General features: G+C 40.3%; 1 non-coding gene and 1 pseudogene across 1 annotated transcript; both read right to left on the reverse strand.

Moving 5' to 3' along the window:
• Window positions 1–496: 496 nt before the first annotated feature.
• The window catches only part of LOC114411190, a 79,624-nt pseudogene continuing 54,915 nt past the window's right edge, over window positions 497–25,205 (reverse strand).
• LOC114413907 lies at window positions 9,162–9,268 on the reverse strand. The gene has a single exon (XR_003667047.1). It is a non-coding gene; the product is annotated as a small nucleolar RNA R71 (small nucleolar RNA).

The raw sequence follows: 25,205 nt of genomic DNA on the forward strand, positions 1-25,205 counted from the left end.
CAGGAAATTCCCCTCATTCTTTGACATTGGTCACACGTTAAGACATGATGATGGGTGTCTTTGAAAATTTTTGGCCAAAAAAATCTTGATTCTAAGACCTTGGTTGTTGTTTTGCTTCCGCCATAATGCCTACCACACGATGAATTGTGGCAGTGCCACAATATGCCCTTGGCCTCTTCACTCGTCACACATCTCCGAAGGAGGTTATCTGACCTATTTTGAACAAGTGGGGGTCATCCAAAACATAATGTCGAGCATCAGAGAAAAACCTCTTTCTCTGCTGCCAATTGAGGTCTTTAGGAATGACCCCGGCTGCCTTAAAATTTGCCATGTCAGCAAACCAAGGTCTCCCATCAATCAAAAACAAAGACTCGTCAGGGAACTTATCTCTTATTTCAGCTTCCTTTGAGGTGACATCCTCATTCACCAATCTGGATAAGTGATCAGCTACCACATTTTCAGATCCTTTCTTGTCCTTGATGACCAAATCAAATTCTTAAAGTAGCAGTATCCATCTGATCAATCGTGGCTGAGAGTCAGCTTTGCGCAGCAAATATTTGATTGCAGCATGATCAATGTAGATCACTATCTTTGATCCTACCAGATAAGACCTAAATTTCTCAAGTGCAAACACAATTGCCAGTAATTCCTTCTCAGTGGTGGCATAATTATTCTGCGCTTCATTCAATACTTTGCTAGCATAGTAGATGGTATGAAATATTCTGCCTTTCCTCTGCCCGAGCATAGCACCTATTGCATAGTCACTTGCATCACATTTTAATTCAAATTCTTGTCCCCAATCTGGTGATGTGATCACAAGAGCAGAAACCAATTTAGCTTTGAGAGTGTTAAAAGCTTTTAGTCATTCATCATTAAATACAAACACAGCCTCCTTGTTCAATAGGTTGCTAAGAGGTTTAGAAATTTTGGAGAAGTCTTTAATAAACTGTCGATAAAACCCTGCATGACCCAAAAAACTACGGATGCCTTTCACATTGACTGGAGGTGGAAGTTTATCGATAACATCTAATTTCTCTTTATCCACCTCAATTCCTTTTTTTGAAATCTTGTGTCCCAGCACGATGCCCTCTTGAACCATAAAATGACATTTCTCCCAGTTAAGTACCAGATTGGATTCTTCACACCGTTGTAACACCTTCTCTAGATTTTCTAAACAATTCTCAAAAGATGCACCAAAGACTGAAAAATCATCCATAAAGACTTTGATGCATTTCTCTACCATGTCAACAAAGATAGCCATCATACATCTTTGGAAAGTAGCAGGGGCATTACATAAACCGAATGGCATGCGGCGATAAGAAAAGACACCGAAGGGACATGTGAAAGCTATCTTTTCTTAGTCTTAGGGATCTACTGCGACCTAATTATAACCCGAGTATCCATCCAAAAAACAGTAGAAAGATTGCCCTGCAAGTCTCTCGAGCATTTGATCCATGTAGGGAAGCAGGTAGTGATCTTTTCTTGTGGCTTCATTAAGCTTTCTATAATAAATGCAAATTCGCCATCCTGTGACTGTTCTGGTAGGAATTAGTTCATTTCGATCATTCTTTACTACTGTCATTCCTCCTTTTTTTGGAACAACTTGAACAGGACTAACCCATGGGCTGTCTGAAATTGGATAAATGAGGCCCACCTCTAGTAATTTGAGCACCTCTTTTCTTACCTCTTCTTTCATTATAGGATTCAACCTTCTCTGAGGCTGTCGCACCGGATTACAATTGGTTTCCAAATTGATTTTGAGCATACAATATGATGGGCTAATTCCCTTCAGATCTGAAATGTGCCAACCAATAGCCGCTTTACGATGTTTTAGAATATGCACCAGTTGATCCTCTTCTTCCTTCTTCAAAGAGTTACTAATTATGACCGGTTTAGTCTCGTCATCTTCCAAAAATACATACTTTAAATGTGCTGGAAGGGTTTTTAATTTTGCTTTGGGCTTTTCTGGTGGTCTCATTTTCTCCAATTCTTCAAAAACCACATGATCAATGCAATTGTCTTTCGGATCATCACACTCTTCATTATCGACTAAGTTATCTATCTCATCACCCAATTCTTTTTCCAAAGGAAACTGTTGTATCATGGTTGAAGCTAATAATACTATTTCCTATTCCACCTCTTCCTCCTCAGAACAAGCATCACCCATATTTGAGTGTTTGATGGCCTCAAAGAGGTCAAAAGAGACATTTTGATCCTCCACATTGAGTTCCAATCTACCTTTCTTTGTTCCTCCAACATAGCCAGCAGTGGCTGGACAGGAATATTCTGGAGTACTGGAGACTTCAGATGTTTTCTCTTCAGTGGTCATCTGATGATGGATTGAGGTAACTTTAAAAATGCTTTCTTGATGCGTTTCTGATGTGTCATTATTTTCTCCTATTTCTTAACCCTTTTTGTCACCATTTTAATTACTTATTAGCCTTAATTGTCAAATTAACTATGCAGTTTTATCATTTGGGCCTACTTGACTAATTTTGTGTTTTCAATTTAATTTCAAGAGAATTATAAGCAATTGGGCTGAACTGGCTTGGACTTGAAGAGAGCAGACAATTTTATTTTATTTTGCCCAATTTTATTTTATTTGGCCCAATTTTATTTTATTTCATTTTTGGGCTTGGAATTTAAAACAGATTTGTAAGCTTTGGGGCTGAGGACATATATAACAGCACCAAGGTTTTAGTAGAGGGGGGGTGGACAGAGGAGAAGAATTTTAGGGTTTTGCATGTTACTGTTCATGCGCACTGTTCACGTAGCAATAAATTTCATTTTCTACTTCAATTTGCAATTGTGTTTTGTGCTTCTGTCCTTGAATTCATTTTCATTTTCTGTTGATTAATGGAAGGCTAAGTTTCCAGTGTTGTTTTCTATTGAGGATCAAGCACAACTCTCTTTGAGGTTTTGTTATTACTATTGAATTATGTTCAGTTTTTCCCCTTCACCAATTGCTCTGTATTTGTTGCTATTAATCCATGCATGCTTAATGCTTGATTAATTGTCTCTGTGCTTAATTTACATTCATGCTTAATGATCAATTTCATTCATGCTTAATGGACATGTGAGAGGGATTAATTGGTGTATGTGTTGCTTAATCACATAATGACAACCTTATGTTAATTTTCACTTAGTAAATTAATGTCGGGTTGGTTTAAGTGGTTGAACTGATTAGGGATAAATTTTTGTAACCTAGGATAAGAGACTTGCTTTTGAATCAAGGGGAAACAAACAACCCCCCCCCCCCCCCACTTCATTACTGTTTGATTAACATATGTTATGAATGTTTGGTTTATCATTGCTCACTGAGAGATGACCTAGGATCACTTCCTAGATACTGCATTTTTAATATTTATTTGATTCGGGTACGACCTTTATCAGTTTCAATCTTTGCACGCTCTTCCTCTTGTTTGGCCGCAGCACTAGCCATGTCATCCACCAACTTACTAATCTTAGTTGCAATTCTTCTAAAGGCTTGTTGCATTGACTCTACTGTATCTTTGAATTGCATTAACAGATCATCCAGATTAAGAACTCCTTCTGTTTTATCGTGATAATTTGGTTGCCAGAATGACTCCCATTGATAGCCTGTAGAAAACTGGTTCCTTTGAAACTGAGTTCCCTGCTGTTGCATTCCATAACATGACCCTTTAGAGCTAGCTTGGTATGTCATGAAGTCTGCCAAAATACTCTCAAGATCAGGGGCTCTTTCCTCTTCAAGGTATTCATACATGACCGATTCCTGTCTTCGGTCAAAATTATTTATAGAATAAAAATAACAACTATCTTTGTGCTGCTCTCCTCTGGATAAATCACAGTTCATTAATGGGATTGAGATAATAATCTTCATGATATAGCAATGAAAGAGTTTCCTTACTGAGGAGTAGCTAAATCACATGTAGGAGAGTCTATACACGTAGAATGCTAACAGACAGCGGTTATCCAGTTCAATAACAGAAGACAAATATAATTTAAAGAACAAATACTCATAGAAACAATCAAAGAATAACAAATAAAGAATAGACACCTAAACACGAGCAAACTTCCCAAATAAAAAGAAGTTCCCCGGCAACGACGCCAAAAACATGTTCGCGGCCGGCAAGTGTACCGGATCGCACAAGTAGTATAAAACGGTAAGAACCGAGTATCGAACTCTCGGGGAAATAGGTGTCTGGTATGAAAAGATGATTGTGGTTATGAACAGGTATGTAAAATATCTATGCAAAAAGAAAGAAAATCACGCAAGAGAAATGTTGTGTAAAAACAAGTAGAGAATGCGTTGGTCTTCCTAAAAGGTTCCAGATGCTAAAACGGATGTTCACTATCTAACAATACCCATGTATTCCTATATTGTCCCCTGGACTGCTAGACCCCGATTCCTCATGGTAGCCTAGCCTAATCCTGATCAAGCCTCGTTCGCATATTCCTCTTGTAAGACTAAACTCAACCACGATTGCATTAAGACACACATACACAACTAAGTTCTTGTACCTTGATTCCTTGTGATAGCACAACAACTTAGCCTGTACTATTAAGGACTTTAGAATCAGACCAGTTTCCACTGTTGAATGACCCTAACAAAGCATGCATCTATGTGATCAAGGTAAAGGCATACTGGAATGAAAAGCAGATAGCACAGAGAATACACAAAACATCATTACATAGATAGAAATATATTTACATCAGGTACCTACAGGGAAGATCCAACAGAGGATTTAGCTTTCCATGGTCCGGAAACCTCCTTTACAACACAGAGAAGAACTAGATGAAAGATTGCAAAAATACAAGTGGTGAGGATGTCTCCTTCACCTCAAGGATCTCACAATCACTCACAAACTCATCTCAAGTTCTTAGAATGGCTTCCGCTTCGAGCTCTCGTCTCTGCAGATCTTCACACAACAAAATCTCTCAAATCTCTCTAGAACTTGGACCTTTCTCTCTCTAGAACTTCCTAAACATGCAACACCTTCAATCCAAGGCCAGAGTCTCGTGCATGCAGAGGCTTCTTCAAGAAAAATGCTAAACTCCCTCAAAAAATCTGATTTCAAGCTTAAATAGGTGGGTTGGTCCGTGCTCGCGCGCTTAGCGCAAATCTGGATCGCTTAGCACGCATAAGTGGATTGTGGCTTAGCGCGCTTCTCTCGCTTAGCAGATAAGCTAAAGCGGTGCGCTTGATGACCTGGAGCGGTGTGCTCAGTGAACCTGGCATCTCATCTTCTTCTGGATTCTTCCTCGTGCTTAGCCACTGAGTGTCGCGCTTAGCGAATGCTCGCTAAGCCAGCAGATTGGCTTAGCGAGAAGGTGAAAACATCATTTCTGCCAATTTGCCTAATTAACCTGAAATTGAGAGAAATTGATTATTAAACACACAAAACAAAAGTATAAATTATCTATTACCTATATTTAACATAAAGTAATTATAATATTATAAAACAACTATAAATTGGAAAAGTTTGATATAGTATACACAAGTTTTATACACAAAAGTTAGTCGTTTTCACCGATTAACAGCGGACCCCTCTCTAGAGGAGGACATTCCGGCCAGGAGATTCGCTGAGAAAGGAGGAGAATTCAGTGAAAAGAAGGTGTCCATGGAAGAGGCCAACGAGTTCCTCTGGATCATTCAACAGAGTGAGTTCAAAGTGATCGAGCAACTCATCAAGACCCCGACTAGGGTCTCTCTATTAGAGTTACTCATGAGTTCCAAACCTCACCGGGCGTTGTTGGTTAAATTTTTGAATAAGGCCCACGTGGCCCAAGATATCTCCGTGGAAGGCTTCAAGGGCATCGTCAACAATATTACGGCTAATAACTACCTCACCTTCGCCGAGGAGAAGATCCCTGTCGAGGGGCAGGGGCACAATAGGGCCCTACATGTGTCTGTCAACTATATGGATCACATTATGGCCAAGGTGCTCATGGATAATGGCTCATCACTTAACGTAATGCCCAAAAGCACGTTGAGAAAACTACCATTCAATGCATCTCACCTGAGGCCAAGCTCCATAATAGTGCGGGCTTTTGACGGCACCCACCGGAACGTTATAGGGGAGATCGACCTCCCAATCCAAATTGGGCCCCATGCTTGCCAAGTCACATTCCAAGTAATGGATATCAATCCGGCCTACAGCTGTTTGTTGGGCCGACCATGGATTCACTCGGTTGGGGTGGTCCCTTCGACGCTCCATCAAAAGCTGAAGTTCGTGGTGGAGGGGTGCTTAGTCATCATTTCAGGGGAAGAGGATATTCTAGTAAGCTGCCCTTCTTCCATGCCATATGTTGAAGTTGCGAAAGAATCTTTGGAGACAGCTTTTCAGTCCTTTGAGGTAGTGAGCAACGCTTCTGTGGAATCCCTCCTGATGTTGCCCCACATGTGTCATGCTGCAATGATGGTAGCCCGTGTGATCTTAGGGCACGGATATGAACCCGGAATAGGCTTAGGGAAGAACAATGATGGTGTGGCTAGTTTGATCAAATTCAAGGAAAACCGTGGGAGGTTTGGGCTAGGCTATAAGCCCACGCGTGCCGATGTAAGAAGAGGCGCCCTAGAAAGGACAAGTAGGGGCATGGGTCAACAGCAAAGGCCACAAGTGAAAGAAGCCCCTCCATGCCACATCAGCATAAGCTTCATGAGTGTGAGTGATGTGCCATATTTTCTCTTATTTCTTAACCCTTTTTGCACCATTTTAAGTACTGATTAGTCTTAATTGTCAAATTAATTAGGCAGTTTTATTATTTGGGCCCATTAAGCTAATTTGATGTTTTTAATCTAATTTCAGGAATTAATAAAGCATTGGGCTTGAATCCAGAATTTGGCTTGGACTTGAAGAGGGCAGACTATTTTATTCTACAAAATTTTATCTTATCTAGACTTTATCTTATCTAGATATTATTTAGATTTGATCTCATCTAGATATTATTTCATCTAGATCTTATCTTATCTTATCTAGATTTGATTTTATTTTATTTTTGGGCTTGGATTCAAAACAGATTTGTAAGCTTTGGAGCTGGAAAAAACTATATAACAGCACCAAGGTTCTAGTTTAGGCTCTTCCCTTCTCTCTCTCCTCTTTTCGTTTTTAGTTTTAGGCTTCTCTTCTTATTTTAGACACTTTTTCGTTTAGCAATTCCAGTTGTTACTTTTTGTTTTAGCAATAAAATTTCGTTCTCTATTGATTAATGGAAGGCTAAGTCTCCAGTGTTGTTTTCTCTCGAGGATCAAGCACAACTCTCTTTGAGGTTCTATTATTACTATTAAATTCTGCTCAGTTTTTCCTCTTCACCAATTACTCTGTATTGTTGCTATTAATTCATGCATGCTTAGTGCTTGATTAATTGTCTCTGCGCTTAATTTACGTTCATGCTTAATGATCGTTCATGATTAATTGGTGTATGTGTTGCTTAATCACATAATGAATGCCTTATGTTAAATTTTGCTTAGTAATTTAATTTAGGGTTGGATTAAGTGGTTGAACTGATAAAGGATAAACTCTCGTAACCTAAGATAAGAGACTTGCTTGTGAATCAAGGGGAAGCAACGTGTTTTAATTCTGATATTTTCTAATTCACATCTATTCGCTGTTTAATTTGCAACCCCCCTCCCCCAATTCGTTACTATTTTCCTTCTATCTGTTATGAACGTTTGGTTGACCATTGCTCATTGGGGGACGACCTAGGATCACATCCTAGATACTGCATTTTTAATGTTTATTTGATTCGGGTACAGCCTCAATCAAATTTGGCGTCGTTGCCAGGGAGTAGTGTCCAAAGGTTCATAATATCTAGTGATTCGTGTTTTATGTTTAGTTGTTTTATGCTTTCGTGTGTTGTGTTAGTGTTGTGTTCGTGTTGCGTTAAGTGTTGTTTAGTGTCTTGTTATTTTGTTTAGTGTGGTGTTTTGTTTAGTTTTTCTATTCAGCGCTTCCCCTGTTTCAGTTTTTGTGTTTTGCTGTGAATAGTACTTTGCGACGGATTTAGCGACCACTTTTGTTGAACTGCAAAATAGGGTAGTAGTGGAAATCCCTTAGCGAAGGATTTTAGAGACCACACTTGCTGAATTAATTGGGATTTTTTGTTTTGGTAGCTATATTTGTTATTTTTGGCTGAATTTTTTTTGTGGTCACTTCTTTTGATCCATATTTTGTGGGAAAAATAGCTGGAGACCTTAGTTTGGTCAGATTTGAAAGTTCAAAAAAAGTAGCAAATTTGATTTTTGTCAAAACTTTAAACGGCCATAACTTTTGCTCCGGTTTTCAGAATCGCTATTATTATATATGTATTTGGGGTAGACAAAAATTTCCCATGTTGTGGTACCTTGCCATAGGCTGGCTGAGGTCTCTAGCTAGTCAAAATCGCCTGCTTACTAGTTTTTTTTTTATTTTTCAAGTTTTATTGTTTTATTTTTCTAAACTTTCCTTAGGTTGTTTCCATAGTTAGACTTTGAATTTTTGCCTGAAAATTTTTGTGCCATCTTTTCATGATTTTAGGGTGTTGCTCACATAATTTCAATTCATTTGGATATCATTTGAGGGTAGCTGTAGTTCAAACCTACATTGTTACTTGCATAAGAAGGCAACTAGTTGTGCATGCTGAATATAGTGTATGACTAGAGGCAATCCATCTGACTTACAACCCTTTGATCCTGAGATAGATAGGACATTTCATAGATTAGTTAGACATCATTTAGTACTTTTTGAGCATCCTGAGCATTCTGTTATTGGTGATTTTGAGCATTATAGTTTTGAACATTCTGATTTTGAACATTCTGAGAACATGGCACAACCTCCACCCCGTGAGAGGACTCTAAGGGAAATGGCTGCACCTGATTTCATCTACGAAAGCTTGTGCATCCAATACCCTGATGAGGATGTCCCATATGTTCTTAAAACTGGACTGATCCATTTGCTTCCAAAGTTTCATGGCCTTGCAGGTGAAGACCCACAAAAACATTTGAAAGAATTCCATATTGTCTACTCCACCATGAAACCCCCAGATGTCCAGGAGGATCACATATTTCTGAAGGCCTTTCCTCATTCTTTAGAGGGAGTGGCAAAGGACTGGCTATATTACCTTGCTCCAAGTCCATCACGAGCTAGGATGACTTCAAGAGAATATTCTTAGAATAATTTTTCCCTGCTTCCAGGACCACGACCATCAGAAAGGATATTTCAGGCATTAGACAACTCAGTGGAGAGAGCTTATATGAATATTGGGAGAGATTTAAGAAACTATGTGCCAGTTGCCCTCACCACCAGATTTCTGAGCAGCTTCTCCTCCAATATTTTTATGAAGGACTCTGTAACATGGAGAGAAGTATGATAGATGCTGCTAGTGGTGGAGCCCTTGGAGACATGACCTCTCCTGAAGCCAGAAATTTAATTGAGAAGATGGCTTCAAACTCCCAGCAATTTAGTGCCAGAAATGATGCTATTGTCATTAGAGGAGTGCATGAAGTAGCCATGAATTCATCTTCATCCGCCGAGACTAAGAAGCTTGAAGGTAAACTAGATGCCTTGGTTAACCTAGTAACCCAACTGGCCATGAATCAAAAATCTGCACCTATCGCCAGACTCTATGGTTTATGCTCCTCTGTCGACCACCACACATACCTTTGCCCTTCTATGCAACAATCTGAAGCAATTCAATAGTGTCATACCCTAATTTCGTCCGGGAATTATTATTTGATGATATACAACCTTGGATTGGCCGCTTCGAGACACTTGGCGTCCTTTGTTGCACAATGAATGAAGTCCAGAGACGTGTCAGAAATCAAAAGGAAGCAGGCTTGCGCAATCCGTGAAATTCCGTAATGTGGTGGAAATCGAAAAGAGGTGTTTTTGCGCAATCCATAAGTTTCCGTAACTTCTTCGAAAGCTAAAAAAGAGTAAATACATAATCTGTAAGGATTCGTAACCTTGCGGAAGAAAAATAAGTATCGTTACGAAATTCGTGAAGTTTCGTAACGTTACGGAAAAAGAATTACCAAAAAAATAGAAGGGGTGCATTTAGTAAAAAGGGGGGTACAAATAGCAATCTGGCCCACTTGGGTCTTCCAGATCCTTCCTCCAGAAGGTTGTTGCTTCTGGAGGAAGCAACCTTGCTCGCCTGGGCGAGCTGGGTGGCAAGCTCCTCCCCTATTTTGCTATAAATAGGGGGAGGAGTGAAGAAGGAAAGGGTTCAGCCTTCTTAGCACTTCTCTCTCTCTCAAAATTGCGGAGGAAAATTATTTCCGTGAAGAAAATCCAAGCCGAGGCGCTTCCGTAACGTTTCCGTGAGTAATTACGCGAGGATTCTCGACCATTCTTCAAGATTCATCGTTCGTTCTTCGTTTTCTTCAGTCTTCAACGGGTAAGTACCTCAAACCGAGCTTTTCAATTCATTCTATGTACCCGTGGTGGTCCACATTTTGTTTCATGTATTTTTATTCTCGTTTTCATTCGCTTTTTATACCCCCTTTTGACGTGCTTAAGCCATTTATTTAAGTCATTTCTCGCCTAATCTAAAAATAAAATAAATTTCCACCGATCATTTGAATTTTATCATCCATTAATTTCTGTTAAAATGAATTTCGACCGTTCGGTCGTGCCGTAACCACGTTGGAAATGAAAAAAGAGGTAAAATAGTAATATAATAATCAAAAAAATGCCTTTAAGTAAAATGAAGCGAAAAATCAATCAGACGCTTTCTCTTTGGGATTTCTCATTCTTAATTGAATTGACTAATAACTAAAGCGAAACTAAGGCTAAAATCAACTCGCCTAGTCAAGCTCGTCCACAAAAAAAGTAGGGTTTAGAAAGTTTATCATTTCAGTTTCTTACCAAGTAAAATGGATCATTTTTAAGGTCCAACGCCTTAAAATGATCACCCTTCAAGTAAAAAGAATCACTTGATTCACGCATAATAAAGAACTACGTAGGTGTGATTTCCTCTTCGATGGAGGGTACGTAGGAGCAAGAGCCCCGCTTTTGTCGACCTCAAAAAATAAAAAGAAATAAAGTTAAGGTAACACAATTTCCACAATTCTAAAAAATAGGTTGTTGTCCTTTGAGACAAACGTGAGAGGATCTAATACCTTCCTCAAGCGTAAATACAACTCCCGAACTTAGAATTTTCATTTTGACCAGTTTCCTTCGGTTTTTCCGACGTTTTCCACAAATAAACATTGGTGGCGACTCCGCGCATCTTTCCTCCTTTGGAAAGCGCACCCGTGAGCCTCGCCCTCGCTTGCCCGCAAAGGGCACGTTGCGACAGTTGGCGACTCCACTGGGGACCTTTTTGTGAGTTAGGCCTATTTTAAGGAATTGGGGATTTGTGAAACTTCGTGTGTGCATTTGTTGAACTGTGTAAAATGTAAATAATTGTTGTATATTTCGCATTCTTTACACTATATTCTAAGCACCCACGGGTTTGAGTAAAAAAGGGGCCCTATACCCGGGTTCATGGGAATTTAAGGAGTGGAGGTGAATCTATCATCATGCTAGGTCCTTGCTTGATAATAGTGAAACCTCGTCTAGAGCTTTCTCTCTTTATAATGTGTTGTCGCTGGTATTCCATACCGCCACAATATTATTATCTTGAGTGATGATACCTCTAGAAAACAGCCGTGTGAGTTATGAATTGTTGGGGAGTAGTTATTAGAGACCCCTAGATATTATCCTATAGGTTCCCAAATAGGGGCAAAGAGCAAACACGCTCCATGCCATTCGTTCTCATGCATTTTTGGTAAATAGCACTAGTTTATAGTTTTGCTAGTGATGTTTGGTTTCTTTAGAGTAATATGTAACCTTTTTAATACTATGTTGAGGCGCCATCATGCCCAAAACGTAGCATTAAAGTTGGATCTCTGCAGTCTCGTATGTGTGAATTACCCCTTTGTGTTGTTTTCTTTCCTTTTCATGCATGCGCATCTGCATCATACTGTCACACATGCGTTGTATGTGGGTCTCGTCTTTTGTCATGGGAAGTCGAAAGATCCATATCGTCTTCTTAACTGCACACATGGGGCGTCGCGCCCCCAAATGCGCAAGTAAGGAGAGATGATTTTCCGGGCTCTTGTGTCCGTAAATGCATTCATATCATGCACCGCATAAACATCTCTTCAGCATCATAATGAACATATCGTTCTTGCATTTGTCCGTTATCACATCACATTTTGCATGAGTCATTGCATCATCATGCATATGTGTTCAACAAACTTTTTTGATCTACAAATTGCATACTAATTATTTTCATGTTTGCTCATGCGTGACCCTTGCGTTTTCCCCTTCAACTGACAAAAACAAAAAAAGAAAGCGCGAAAGTTCATGCTGCATTCTTAGTTGCATATATTCGGTACCATGAGCCAACCATGTTGGGATCATAAACCCATTTCACTTAAAAAAAATGATTAAACATGGTACCTAATGCATGGTTAACTAAGAAAGGATGTTTCTTCGGGCATCTCAATCTCATAATTACATTTTCCATGCATAGCATGCATATTCCCGAGTCTTGCATCCCTATGAATTGTTGATGAAGTATTGGCGATCAAAATTGCCATTCCCTGGGTTATGGGGCTGAACCAAGCTCGCGCTTTTACGAAAAGGTTCATCGAGTCAAGTTGAAGCATGGAAGTAACCATCTTGCAAAAATTGGGGCAAAAGATGGATCGTGTTACATCATTGCTTCGTCTACTGCCAAACACATTTAGGGCTGTCGATGTCCCTGTTACTTCCAGTTTCACCTTGACGGAGATGTCATGGACCATGTTGAAAATCTAAATTGATTCAACCCCATATCTAGTGTAAAAATTTGCAATACTTCAACTGTGCATCATTCGCAAACATCCATGTTGTTCATTGGTTGCATTGCTCATTGCATTCTTTCCTTGAAAAAAAAAGAACTTAATCATTGTTATAAAAAAGAAAAAAAACATGCTTTACGGTGCCCTCACCGAACTTGTGCTAGAGCTAGAGTAATGGGTGAAGTAGAGGAGATGCAAGAGAAGATGAAGGCCGACATGGAGGCCATGAAAGAGCGAATGGCCACGATGATGACCATGATGAGCGTGAAGAAGATAATGGAAGCCAATGCGGTTGCAATTGCCGCTACCAGCGTTGTTGCTAAGGTGAACCCGACGTCACCATCCGGCATCAATGAATCATCCAACCTCAGATATGGTAGGCAAAGATTTGGGAAGTATGGGCGGCCCCCATGATGTGCAAATTCAAAACGAGCACGCATTCCCGCCATATGGCTTGCCTCTCAACTATATGCCACCCAATGTGGCATACAATCCCAATAAGAATGTCAATAACTCCACTCCTATACCCATTGAGAGCCAGCAACCCCAAACTGATCATGCACATGTCTCTTAAACTGTGGGGGAGACACATGAAATTCCCCATCACAATCTAGCCGACTTCGAGCCTTGGCTCGGATATGCCACGGAAGGGCAAGCAGTTGGTGGTATATCCCTACAAAACCCTTTGGAGGGCCCTCAGTATCACCCACAACTACACCTCTTGCATTCCACAACAAGTAAAAACCCTCATGCTATGGCAGAAATGGGAAAGCTGGATCATCTAGAGGAAAGGCTCAGGGCCATTGAAGGAGGTGAAGATTATTCCTTTGCTAGCCTAGAAGAGTTGTTCCCAATACCCGATATCATCACCCCTCTCAAGTTCAAGGTGCTGGACTTTGACAAGTACAAGGGGATTACTTGCCCCAAGAACCATCTAAAGATGTATTGTCGGAAGATGGGGGCATACGCAAAAGATGTGAAATTGCTGATACATTCCTTCCAAGAAAGTCTTACTGGGGGTAGCTGTTACCTGGTACACTAACTTGGAACCTTCCCGAGCCCATGATTGGAAGGACCTAATGGTTGCCTTCGTTAGGCAGTGTCAGTATAATGGCTTCGGATAGGATGCAACTACTGAACATGTGCAAAAAAAGGGGGCACAGATCTTTCAAAGAATACGCCTAAAGATGGAGGGATCTGGCAGCCCAAGTGGCACCCCCAAAGATGGAAAGGGAGATGATAATCGTAATGGTAGACACAAACCAAGAGCACCAACCAAGAAATGAATTTTGCAGCGAGAAAGCCTGTAGAATTCACCCCAATTCCAGTGTCCTATGCTGACTTGCTCCTATATCTACTTGATAATTCAATGGTAGCCATAACCCCAACCAAGGTTCATCAACCTCCATTTCTCCGAGAATACGACTCGAACGCAACGTGTGCTTGTCACGGAGAAGCCCCGGGGCATTCCATTGAGCATTGTAGGGCTCTGAAGCGTAAGGTGCAAGGTCTAATTGATGCGGGCTGGCTGAAATTTGAGGAGAATCACGTGTAAATCCCGACATTGACAAGAGATGCCACACATGGGGCAATTTTGAAAGCTGTTGTTAGATGTCTCTAATGACTCATCAGGATTTTCAACTTTCACCGGAATTGGGTGCAAGCCATTGGTCTATTTGCTCAAGCGACCTGTGACCTTTCAATCAGAGATTACTCGTCTTGCACGTTGGTGGGGCTGCCGTAAAACAACAAGTAAAGTTCAAAACAAATAAATTTCAAAATATAAATAAAAATTAAAATTAAAATTAAAAAAAAGGGTTAAAAAAAAACATTTGATTGACTATGTTTTCAAGACGTTCATATGACCTAATTCCGGAAAGTTTGTCTTTTTAGAGAGAAGTGAGTTATCAAGAATAGGATGTTGGACAAATGGCCTCAGTTACCTTAAGAAAAAGAGGGGATTGAATTAAGATACGAAGACTATTCCCCAATTAAACTTTCACTCTCTCTTTTCGGATTAACAATGCACCCTTAAACATGAATTACTCAAAAGACAATTCAAAATAAACTTCTTTAAAGAAAAAGATAAATAGCAATAAATAAAAGAAGTTTAAGGGAAGAGAGGAATGCAAACTTGATTTATATTGGTTCGGCCACTTGCCGTGCCTACATCCAGTCCTCAAGCAACCCACTTGAGATTTTCCACTCTCTTTGTAAAACTCCTTTTACAAAGTCTGAATCACACAGGGACAACTCTTCCCTTGTGTTCAAGAATCCTCTACAACAAGAGACCCACGGTCTCTTAATCCCTTTTCAAAAATAAGAAGAAGAGAAGAAGAAATCTCTCTTAAAAGAGGTAGATTGTAAAATGAAGATCAATCAAAATTCCTTATTGAATATGCAAGTGGTTGACCAAGGAATCTTTTTGAGAGGATAAAACATTTCAGTTCAAAAAAAAAACTCTTAATCTTTTGAGAGGATAAAATTTTTTGGCAACTCTCTTTAAATTCGTGTTTCCAAGTCACATATAAGTAGACCTTTGATGGTCATTCATAAACCATTTGAATAGATGTGACTCTTGGGAATTATATTCTGAAAATCCCCTCTGGTAATCAATTACAAGACTTATGTAATCGATTACAGGTTTTAAAAATTTGAATTAAAACGTTCAATAAACTGCTGGTAATCAATTATCGTCCATGTGTTATCAATTACGCGTTATAAATTTTGAACTCAAATTTCTAGTGACTGTTATAAACATTTTTCTGCTGCTGGTAATCGATTACCAGAGAGCAAATCTCAATTTGAAATGATAGAATTCTTTGGTCAAACCTTTTGTATTTTCAATTTGGAAACTTCTTCCTAAAGATTCTACAGATCAACTTGATCATATCTCTTGATTTTCTTGGATTCTTGTCTTGAGTAAAACTTAGAAGCACTTGATCCTTTAGCATCATCAAGACATCAAAACATCTTGCTTCTACATAGGAGTCATTTGACTTAATCCATCAACTGAAAGATCCTTCAACTATTTCTCGTCCTTGGAAAATTCTTTTTGCAAGAATCAACTGCATCTTTCATTCTTCCTTACTGCGAAGTTGTGAAAACAAGACAACGATTGTACCTCAAAGCCCTACACTGGGGCAATGAAAGGCCCCATGCATAAACCTCAAACGTACCTAGAGGCAGATTAGAAGTTCTCACCCAATAGGTTCCTTGCTACAAGGTCATGACGAAAGACAACGATCGTACCTCAAAGCCTTACACTGGGGCAATGAAAGGCACCATGCAAAAACCTCAAGCGAACCTAGGGGCAGATTAGAAGTTTTCACCCAATAGGTTCCCAGATACAAGGTCATGATGAAAGATAACAATTGGTACCCCAAAGCCTTACACTGAGGCAATGAGGGGCATCGTGCATGAGCCTCAAGTGAACATAGGGGCAGATCAAAAGTTCTCATCCGTCGATGTTTTTAAACAAAGAAAAGGGAGACAAGCCCTGGAATCTCAATAGATTGATTAAATGTCAAACGGCTCCATTGCCGTCACTCCAAAATGGTCAAGTGACTAAATCAAACAGAACATACACTCTGAGGGAGTTCTTGGAGAGATTTGCAAAAGATAGGATAGGGTTGCATGAATTATCACCTTTTTCAAACGGACAGTCAATCTGTGTTTTCCAAAAAGATTAAATCAAAATCAAAATCACAAAATAGGGAAAGAATGTCATGAACATTGTACAACTTTCCATTGCATTGCATTATTTCATATGAGGTCAGCATTACCAAATTTCACAACAAAAGGTTGCATGCGTCTGCATCCCTAAAAATCATGTTAACTGCATAGATTTCCTACATCTCGTGTCCAATCTTGTTGGATGACCGGCCCTCTCGATGAGTCGATCTCTTGCTTTCTCATAAAGGTGGACCCTTGGGTACTAGTACCTATCACCTTTAGAGGACTATATGTCCTCACCATCAGAGGACTGCACATCCTCGCCTGCAGAGGGCTGCACGCCCTCGCCTTTAGAGGGCTACGCGTCCTAAATTTCTGTGTACTCCATATCCACACCTTAGGAGAATATAAGGTCCTTTGCCCTTAGATGCTTAACCGAGACTTGCGCTCCCGGTTAAGGGGCTCGTAGTTTCCTTTTATCAGTTCCTGGGCCACCCCCTGATATTGGAGGGCGACCAACTATGCGAGCACATCCAGAGAGGGAGACTATCATGCATCTACTATGCAAACCGGGGCAAGATTTCCCCCGTGCCGCTGCAAAAAGACGAGTGCGGATCATGCGCACCAACATGGCCACCCTGACGTGGATGACGTTGCTATTTAGCAACATTCTGCCCAGCGACCACAATGCCAATCTCCCCCTGCAGATGTATCGGTTGGTCTGTGCCGTCATGACATAGGTAAGTATGCACATGGTTCAATTGATTTCTGGTGTCATCTATTGTTTGCAGGGATCGCGCCCACAAGACGCCCAGTGGGCCCGGAGAAGTCCAACAGGTCCCTGGGGTTTCCAGCTCTGGTTACGGGCCTCTGTCAGCCCTATAGGGTGCCCATTCCCCCAGCGAGGTCATGTCATCGTGATATAGGTAAGTATACATATGGTTCAACTGATTTCTGATACCATCTATTGTTTGCAGGAATGGCACCCACAAAGACACCCAGTGGACCCGGAGAAGTCCAACAGGGCCCTAGGGTTTCCAGCTTTGGTTACCGGCCTCTGTAGCCCTATAGGGTGCCCGTTCCCCCCGGCAAGGTCACGTCATCATGACATAGGTAAGTATACACCTCGCTCAACTGATTTTTGATTTCATCTATTGTTTGCAGGGATCGCGCCTGCAAGACACCCAGTGGACCCGAAGAAGTCCAACAGGGTCTTGGAGTTGTCAAGCTCTAATTACGGGTCTCTATCAGTTCTACGGAGTGCTTGTCACCTCCGGCAAGGGCATCAGGCCCCTTACTAATCGAGCTTTCATCAAGAAGTACTGCGCCCCCAGGCAGGCACAGGGCGAAACACCACAGCAGCCTGGGGATGGCCAGCAGCGGGCAACAGACGCACCGCCATCACCTCTAGAGTTCACCTCAGCTCATCCACAAAAAGGTTAGAGCCAAAGGTAAAGCAAAGTACTAGGTCCGTGACCGACAAGCCATCAAGCATCCAGCTCAAGACGTTAAAGAAGCGCTACTAGGAGGCAACCTAGTAACTTTTAAATCTCTGCTTGTTTGATCACCTTTGTTTCTCAAGTAATAGTAGGACACACCTAGTTGCTCATGATCCTAGGAATTTAAATAAAACAAGCACAAGCTCGGAAGGTAGTCATACCTCACAAACAATATATGTATATATGTATGTTTAGGTAGAAAGATACCTTGGATATGCATGTATATAGCAAAAATATCTCACAAAACATATATATGTATGTTTAGGTAGCAAGATACCTTGGATATGCATGTATATAGCAAAAATATTGTACGTATGTTTAGGTAGCAAAATACCTCATGAAAAAAAAGAGAGCGAGCAAGAAAAGAATAAGAAGGAAGAAAAAAATAGAAAATAAAAAATAATAAAAGTTGTCTAGCTAAAAAACAACATGCTTGTGAAAAGAGATAACTTCCAGCTTTTCTTTGAAAAATTCACTGATCATAACCAGTTTTTGAAAAAATGTGTATACACCTGAAGGGTGAGTGCTGTGAAAATTTTCCCGAACGCCCAAAATGGACTCGGATGAATGCATGAATTGATAAAAGAATATATTTTGGAAATACCGGGTTGACTTAAAATAGGGAAAATAAATCCTGAGCCCTAGTGTCACATGACCATAAAAACTTGATGCTTGAGTGTCCACATGGGTGCATGCATGACCAGTTTTGCATAAAATTTCCTAATCATCATTTGTTGCATGTGTATCATGGGAATAATGTGGGGACATCCCCTTTATCCCCGAACCGCTGGCCAAATCCTAACATGTATCATGACCAGCCGTTCTACAAGCCTTGAGCCAAAATCCCAACTCACCATAATCCTTACCCTCGGAAGAAAACACAAAAGAGAAGGAAAATTCCCAATCCAAGAAAAGGAGAAGACACAAAAAAAGAAGAGAGAATTCCCAATCCAAGAAAGGGAGAAGACACAAAACAGAAAGAAAATTCCCAATGAAAGAGTGGGAGAAAGTAAAAAAAAAAAAAAGAAAGGAAAATTCTCGATCAAGGATCGGAAGAAAACAGAAGAAATATGCAGAAAGGTCTTCGGACCGGACAATATCTGAACAATACAGAATTGTCACCAAGTAAACAAAAAAGAAAGGAAACCACGACCCAAAGTGGCCCTCTCCCTTTGATTGCCAACCAAAATCCTGTGCGCTAGCAACTTTCTCGCCATGCACTAAACAAAAACAGAAAAGGAAAAGGCAAAAACACTCAAAGCCAAATTCCCCACCTAAAAACCATTCCCAAAATAAGTCCTATTGATCCATGATCACGCATGTAATCTTTGATTTGATAGGAAATGATTTGCAAAATCAAGTCATGCCATATCTATGGTTCGGAATTAGGATAAAACACTTACCTGTGTGAGATTGATACACTTTGAGTGATTTTCTCCTATCTTTGTTGGACCCAGTGTTTCCTCTAAATGGTCGTTTAGAAATGAAATGCTAACATCCAAAATCTCATTTACGGTTATGAGAAAATTTCATCAGCATACTCTCCTTCCCCGATAGACACATTGTTTTTCATCCAAAAGCATATGTTGCTCTGATCAGTTGGAAGTTTTGTCTCTTTACTAAAGCATGTTCGCATTTTGGTGAAGAAAACACCGAGACTATTTTTAGTCTCACAGCTATCAAGAACTACGTAGGTCTGAGTTCCTCATCACAAATTGAGGATACATAGGAGCAAAAGTCCTGCTTTTGTCGACCACCCCACTTTTTGTTACCGTGACCCAAGAGTCCGGGGGCATGCGGAGCCACATGACCGTGGGATCCCCAAATTCGTATGTTCCATCATTTATCATTTGTATGCTATCTTTTGTTTGACTAAGGGACTAATGTTTGTTTCTTGTTTTGACTTTTGTTTTGTACATACATATCGTTTGAGTTGTTACGTCGGTACTTGTTTCATTGTTGTCAATAGTGTTTGTTGAAATTCCGGAACCGTGTAGAGTTTTTTCATTTAGGAACATTGTCCTAAAAGTAAAATGAACCAAAAATCCTAATAAAAAAAGAGAAGCGTTGTGAATAAAAGTCATGTTCATAAAGAAAAGAAAAAGTGTTTTTGTATATATACCTGTATGTAAAAGGAAAATGTGTATAGAAGGTTTTGTGTGTGTAAGTGATGCGTGGAGAGAAATTCTTGTGTGTGTGAGCAACGAATGTATATAAAGAAACTTTTGTATGAACCATAGGTGTGCGTTGGAGAAAAATGAAAAAGATCTTTGAATGTAAATAGGGTTTGACCGTGTGACGTAAAGAGAGAGAGTTCCAATGCGTGTACAGAAAAATTTTGTCATGTATAAAGAGTGTAGATATACAAAGAAAAATTTCTTCATAGAGGACCATAGGTGTATAGTTTTGTGAATATATAAAAATGAAACAAAAAGGAAAAAGAAAGAAATACCGCGAAGGTCGACATGTTATAGTTAAGAAGTATAAATCATTCGTAAAGAGCAAACGTATCTTCTGGAAACAAGGGATTGATGCTAAGAGTTTATTTTCCGGAATAAACCGAGATAAGAATTGATGAATTCATTGAACTGATAAAAGAACATAATTGGGAAACGTTGGGTCTGTTTGTGTAAATTCCCAACCGTAGTATCACAATGCCATAAACAGGATGCTTGAGTGCCCACCTGGGTGTAGCCATGACTAATTTTGCACGTTGTTTTCAAATCATCATTGTCACGCGTGCCTTATGGAGTGATAGGGGAGTTCGGCCCGAGACCGACACCTTGACACCCAAATTTGTTTCGCCCCAGATATCAAGATTGGGTTCCCACGATAAAAGACCCCATTGAAACACAACCTTAGACCTTTTTGAACCTTGGCCTGTAAAAAGGAATCCTCATTCTTTCCCCGGAAGCAAAGGACAGCGGAATCTCCTCAAGGGAGAGCAAATAGAATGCCAAACCCGATTTCCCAAAGAAAGGGATGGGGAAGGAAAAGTGAAAAAAAAGAAAAGAAGAAATGGAAAGAAAGAAAAAAGAAAAATGAAAATAAAGAAAAGAACAGAAGAAAGGAAAGAAGGATTCCCGATCAAAGGTCGAAAAGAAGTGAAAAGGGAAAAGAAGCAATTCTCGATCAATGAAAAAAAGATGACAGAAATTCTTCAAAGCCAGATTGCCACTCAGAATCATTCTTGACTGGCAATATCCCACCCCACATGAACAAAGAGGAAAAGACCGAAACACCCAGCTTCCTCTCCAAAAAACACTATCCTCGAGAAAATCCTATTGGTCCGTGATCGTACGTTTGATCTTTGATTTGATAGGAAATCGTGTGCAAAATGAAGTCATGGTGCAGTTATGGTTTGAGAATAGGATAAAACACTTGCCTTGTGAGTTTTATACACTATGAGTGATTTATTTTCAGCTTAGCCCGATGTTTCCCTTGCATGTTCATTTGAAAGCTAAAAGTTGACATCCTGCCCTTCATTCTCGGTTACAAGGAAAATTACCCGTGGCACAAGTATATTGTTTCTCTAAGATATGGTGCTCTCGCGAATGATTTATTTTTCTTTACAAAAAGCATGTTTGCCTTTCAGGTGGAAAAACCCGGTGGACCGTTCGGTCCTGCCAACCCTTTTCGGAGCCCCATGAATGTTATTGCCTAGCGTTGTTCATGTGTCCTCCACTTTCGAGTTTGAAGTTGTGTTTCATGATTGCCTAAGTGCGGACCCTCAAGGCAATCCTCCATTCTCCCCCTTTTTGGAGCCCCATGAATGTTATAGCCTAGCGCTGTTCATGTGTCCTCCACTTTCGAGTTTGGAGCTGTGTTTCATGATTGCCTAAGTGCGGACCCTCAAGGCAATCCTCTATTCTCACCTTTTGTCGGAGCCCTATGAATTTTATTGCCTAGCGCTGTTCATGTGTCCTCCACTTTTGAGTTTGGAGCTGTGTTTCATGATTGCCTAAGTGCGGACCCTCAAGGCAATCCTCCATTCTCACCTTTTTTCGGAGCCCCATGAATGTTATTGCCTAGGGCTGTTCATGTGTCCTCCACCATCGAGTTTGGAGCTGTGTTTCATGATTGCCTAAGTGCAGACCCTCAAGGCAATCCTCCATTCTGCCCTTTTTTTTTCGGAGCCCGATGAATGTTATTGCCTAGCGCTGTTCATGTGTCCTCCACTTTCGAGTTTGGAGCTGTGTTTCATGATTGCCTAAGTGCGGACCCTCAAGGCAATCCTCCATTCTCCCCTTTTTTCGGAGCCCCATGAATGTCATTACCTAGCGCTGTTCATGTGTCCTCCATTATCAAGCGCAAAGCCTCTGGTGACTGGGAAACACGTTCTTCTGTTGTTTTCTGGATCGGTTCCTTCGCCAAATATGTGTATATGTGTATATGTATATTATATTTGTTGTTCTGGTTGTTGTTTGTATTTTGTTTTGTGCAGAAGAAAAAAGAAGGAGTAGAGACGAGAGTCGTCATCACGGAAAGGGCAGGACGGACGAAATCAGTGTCCTATCTTTGCTTTCCTCTTATCTCCGATGAGAGGTAAGTAAAGAGGGGCAACTGTCATACCCTAATTTCGTCCGGGGATTATTATTTGATGATATACAACCTTTGATTGGCCGCTTCGAGACACTTGGCATCCTTTGTTGCACAATGAATGAAGTCCCGAGACGTGTCAGAAATCAAAAGGAAGCAAGCTTGCGCAATCCGTGAAATTCCGTAATGTGGCGGAAATCGAAAAGAGGTGTTTTTGCGCAATCCGTAAGTTTCCGTAACTTCTTCGAAAGCTAAAAAACAGTAAATACATAATCCGTAAGGATTTGTAACCTTGCGGAAGAAAAATAAGTATCGTTACGAAATTCGTGAAGTTTCGTAACGTTACGGAAAAAGAATTACCAAAAAAATAGAAGGGGTGCATTTAGTAAAAAAGGGGGTACAAATAGCAATCTGGCCCACTTGGGTCTTCCAGATCCTTCCTCCAGAAGGCTGTTGCTTCTGGAGGAAGCAACCTTGCTCGCCTGGGCGAGCTGGGTGGCAAGCTCCTCCCCTATTTTGCTATAAATAGGGGGAGGAGTGAAGAAGAAAAGGGTTCAGCCTTCTTGGCACTTCTCTCTCTCTCTCAATTGCTGAGGAAAATTATTTCCGTGAAGAAAATCCAAGCCGAGGGGCTTCCGTAACATTTCCGTGAGTAGTTACGCGAAGATTCTCAACCGTTCTTCAAGATTCATCGTTCGTTCTTCGTTTTCTTCAATCTTCAACGGGTAAGTACCTCAAACCGAGCTTTTCAATTCATTCTACGAACCCGTGGAGGTCCACATTTTGTTTCATGTATTTTTATTCTCGTTTTCATTCGCTTTTTATACCCCCTTTTGACGTGCTTAAGCCATTTATTTAAGTCATTTCTTGCCTAATCTAAAAATAAAATATATTTCCACCGATCATTTGAATTGTATCATCCATTAATTTCTGTTAAAATGAATTCCGACCGTTCGGTCGTGCCGTAACCACGTTGGAAATCAAAAAAGAGGTAAAATAATAATATAATAATAAAAAATTCCTTTTAGTAAAATGAAGCGAAAAATCAATCGGACGTTTTCTCTTTGGGATTTCTCATTCTTAATTGAATTGAGTAATAACTAAAGCGAAACTAAGGCTAAAATCAACTCGCCTAGTCAAGCTCGTCCACAAAAAAAATAGGGTTTAGAAAGTTTATCATTTCAGTTTCTTACCAAGTAAAATTGATCATTTTTAAGGTCCAACGCCTTAAAATGATCACCCTTCAAGTAAAAAGAATCACTTGATTCACGCATAATAAAGAACTACGTAGGTCTGATTTCCTCTTCAATTGAGGGTACGTAGGAGCAAGAGCCCCGCTTTTGTCGACCTCAAAAAATAAAAAGAAATAAAGTTAAGGTAACACAATTTCAACAATTCTAAAAAATAGGTTGTTGTCCTTTGAGACAAACGTGAGAGGTGCTAATACCTTCCTCAAGCGTAAATACAACTCCCGAACTTAGAATTTTCATTTTGACCAGTTTCCTTTGGTTTTTCCGACGTTTTCAACAAATAAACGTTGGCGGCGACTCCGTGCATCTTTCCTCCTTTGGAAAGCGCACTCGTGAGCCTCGCCCTCGCTCGCCCGCGAAGGGCACGTTGCGACAAATAGCCTGAAGCTTATGCTGCAAACATCTACAATAGACCTCCTCAACCTCAGCAGCAAAATCAGCCACAACAGAACAATTATGACCTCTCCAGCAACAGGTACAATCCCGGGTGGAGGAATCATCCCAACCTTAGATGGTCGAATCCTTCAGAACAGCAGCAACAACGACAACAACCTTATTTTCAGAATGTTGCTGGCCCTAGCAGACCATACGTTTCTCTACCAATCCAGCAGCAACAACAACAACAGCAACAGCCCCAGAAACAACAAACAGTTGAGGCTCCTCCGCAACCTTCCCTTGAAGAACTTGTGAGGAAAATGACTATGCAAAACATGCAGTTTCAACAAGAGACCAGAGCCTCCATTCAGAGCTTAACTAATCAGATAGGACAATTGGCTACACAGTTAAATCAACAACAGTCCCAAAATTCTGACAGATCACCTTTTCAATCTGTCTAGAATCCCAAAAATGTGAGTGCCATTACATTGAGGTCGGGAAAGCAGTGTCAAGGACCTCAACCAGTAGCATCTTCCTCATCTGCAAATGAACCTGCCCAACCTCACTCTACTCCAGAAAAAGATGATGACAAAAATTTAAAGAGTAAGTTACCTAACAATTTCTATGCAGGTGAATCTCCCATTGGTAATTTTGATTTACAAAAGCAGCATATCCCTCTTCCATTCCCTCCAAGAGCAATTTCCAACAAAAAAATGGAAGAGGCAGAGAAGGAGATCTTGGAAACATTTAGAAAAGTAGAGGTAAACATACCTCTGCTGGAAGCAATAAAGCAAATTCCAAGATATGCTAAATTCTGGAAGGAGCTGTGCACTAATAAGAGGAAGCTTAAAAGAAGTGAAAGAATTAGTATGGGCAGAAATGTCTCCGCATTGATTGGTATATCTGTTCCCCAAATCCCTAAAAAATGTAAAGATCTAGGTACATTCAGCATACCTTGTATTATAGGGAACATTAAGTTTGACAATGCCATGCTAGATTTAGGAGCTTCTGTTAGTGTTATGCCTCTGTCTATTTTTAATTCTCTATCTCTAGGTCCTTTGCAGTTAACTGATG

This window comes from Glycine soja, chromosome 5 (assembly GCF_004193775.1).
Source record: "Glycine soja cultivar W05 chromosome 5, ASM419377v2, whole genome shotgun sequence".
NCBI classification, from domain to species: Eukaryota; Viridiplantae; Streptophyta; class Magnoliopsida; order Fabales; family Fabaceae; genus Glycine; species Glycine soja.